This window comes from Halichoerus grypus, chromosome 10 (genome assembly GCF_964656455.1).
Source record: "Halichoerus grypus chromosome 10, mHalGry1.hap1.1, whole genome shotgun sequence".
In the NCBI taxonomy this organism is placed as follows: domain Eukaryota; kingdom Metazoa; phylum Chordata; class Mammalia; order Carnivora; family Phocidae; genus Halichoerus; species Halichoerus grypus.
In genome coordinates, this window is record NC_135721.1 from 53,309,764 (window position 1) to 53,312,674 (window position 2,911).

The 2,911-nt window shown below is 40.1% G+C and overlaps 1 pseudogene; it reads left to right on the plus strand.

Moving 5' to 3' along the window:
• The first annotated feature begins 1,268 nt into the window (after nucleotides 1-1,268).
• LOC118552717 (small ribosomal subunit protein bS21m pseudogene) lies at nucleotides 1,269-1,579 on the plus strand (annotated as a pseudogene).
• The last annotated feature ends 1,332 nt before the right edge of the window (nucleotides 1,580-2,911 follow it).

Sequence of the window (2,911 nt, forward strand, 5' to 3'; positions counted from 1 at the left end):
GGTTCCCGCAGCACATACTGTTTCAGAGTCATCAGTTCCATGAACCATGCTCACTCTTCAAATAGCTTCTCTGTCTTCTCACTCTTTTAGTGCTTTGGTTTCATAGATTTAAATCTCACCTATATTCTGAGAACTTCCAAATTTTATATGTGCATTGCAGCTCTCCCCTGAACCACAGACCCCTATGCCCAGCGGCCTTTCTGCTGTGTCCATCTGGGTGTCTGACAGGTATCTTATCTTAGCTTGTCCAAGCCTGAACCCCTGCTACCTGCACTCTCCCAACCCTACCAAGTCCTGCTTCCTCAGCAGCCTGCCCCTCCTAGTGAACAACATTTTTACTTTTCCAGTTACTCAGGCAAAAGTAAACAAACACCTTGGATTCTTTCTTGACTTCTTTATCTCCTTCCCCGAGTTCAGTCAATCAGCAAATCCTTTTGGTTCTACTTTCAAATTTTGTGCAGACTCTGACAACTCTCATGACTTCTACCAGTACTGTCCATGTCATCTTTCCTTGTGTCACCACCACTTTCCCCCATCCCCACCTCTCATATCCTCCCTTACATCATTTTCCACATCACTCAAAGTGAAAGCTAAATTTTCTCAGAGCCTTGCGTGATCCACACAACCCCTTGCCTCCTGACCACATCTCCACCATCCTCTCCCTCCTTCATCTTGACCTCCTTGCTGTTGAATAAGTCAAGAGTGCCACTTTCCCAGGGTTTTTGCACTAGCTCTTCCCTCTACCTTTCCATGGATACCCACTTTGCTCACTTCCTCAGCCCTTTCAGCTTTTTGCTCAAATGCTTCAAGTATGGCCTTTCCTATCTAGCCCTTCAGTTCTCCTGTCTACCCTCTTATAGTTACCACCATTTCACATACTATATATTTTACATAGTTGTTTATTCTGTCTTCCCCAACCAGAACCTAAACTGCAAGAAGGCAGGGATTTTTGTCTGCTTGATTCACTGCTGTATCCCCTTGAACGCAGAACCCTGCCTGACACATAATACATGATCAGTGTAAATTTAATGACTGAAGAGGAAAACATGGTGCTTTGAGGGAATTAAAAAAATCAAAACAAAACAAAAACCGTTTGAATGCAGCACATAATGGATGAGAGACCAGCCTGGAAAGGTACACTGGAACCAAATTAAGATGCATATTTTTGCCATATTAGCATGGATTAAGAATTATATAAGCTAAGCTTTGTGACAGCTGGTTCCTGAGAACATGGGGTCCTGCCGAGTGAAGATTTAAATTCCAAGGTTATGGCAAAACATCTGAAGTTCATTGCCAGGGCTGTGATGGTATAAGAAGGGAATATGGAAGGTGCATACAGGACCCTAAACAGCATCCACACCATGGATGGGCTCACTGAGGACTTTGAGCAACCTTGGTACTCTAAAAAGCCTTGTCACAGACGACAAAAGGAAAGCCGTGAAACCTGCCGGCAGATCTACAACACGGAAATGGCTCGCAAGTTCAACTTCTTGATGTGTAAGAATCAGGCAGATCCGTGGCAGGGCTGCTGAGGCCTGTGGATAGTAGGCCCAGTATGAAAATCCCTATCCAGCTGTCTCCTTTCTTCCTCCAAAGCCATTTTCTCTTACCTTTATTATAAAAATGACCTGACTCTCCTACTCCTCTAAAAAAAGAATTATATAAGCTATATTACTTACTCAATTTAACAAATGTCATGCTCCTGATAAAGAAAACACAACTCTGTCTACATCCACAGGGGACATTGGCTGTCATGCGTAACCATCTTAAGTCTGAATTTTCAAGATGTTCTGGTATGTGTGCTAATGTTTGAAGTACTATCATGGATCCACACACACACAAGTAGATACCATATATACACACATATACACATACACACATACATACACACAAGTATATTTACATAGACATACATATAATCATGAGTTTTTGAAGTAAGCAAGAAGAGACAGAAGCAATGTAATCAACATGAAGAACCCTCTTATGAAAGTAGAAAGGTGTACAAATGGATTTTTTGTGATCTATTGAACTCAGAAACAAACAAATTTATGAACAGCCTTCCTGAATTAACCTATATGTAAGTAGAAGATATCGACTGCACAGATTTTTATTTAGTTGTAGTCCATAATCTGACTATGGAAAATAATATCTTCTAAACTAAGCCTCAGCAGGAGGCTGTGAGGAGTTTATCCTGAACTGATTGGCTCTTCTATCACACACAGCCAGGTTTACTGGCCATTCTAAGCAACAGGACCATTTAGAAAGCTCACTGTGATAATCCTTTTACAATACTCTGATGGACCATTTGTAAAGGGATAACTTTTGCTAGAACTAATGTGTCCGAAACCACAATGGCCTCTGCCCAATAAGATCACATATGTGGGCTGCTTGGTAATTTCAGATTTATTTTTATCACCTTGAACTGTTATGTATGGTTAATAATGTAACAACTAATTTATCCAATGTCAGAAGATCTGTTTGACTGTCATAATGTTTTCAGGAAAAAAAAAAATCCCCTGTCCAATGAAAAGACCCTATATGCTTTCACTATAGTCCTTCAGGTCTTTCAGAACTGAGGCTCTGTAGAAAACACAAGACTTGTACGCATATGCAAGCTGGCATGCTAGCTCCAGATGTAATTGAAGACACATTTCTCCATGGATTGAAGTGTTTTGTTTAGAAATACATTTCCCATTATACTCTTTTGCACATTTAAGTTTTTTTTTTTTTTAAGAAATGGTTTCTTTCATGGTTTCCTTTTTTAAAAAAATATTTAATAGTGTGAGAAGAGGTCTGTTGTGGTTTGGGTGTGGCTAAACTAGTTGTGGCCCTTTGAATATTTATGTATTGGAATAATCACACCCTCTTTTACTGGAAGCCATTCTGTTTTTCTCACAAAAATTCGCAAGAC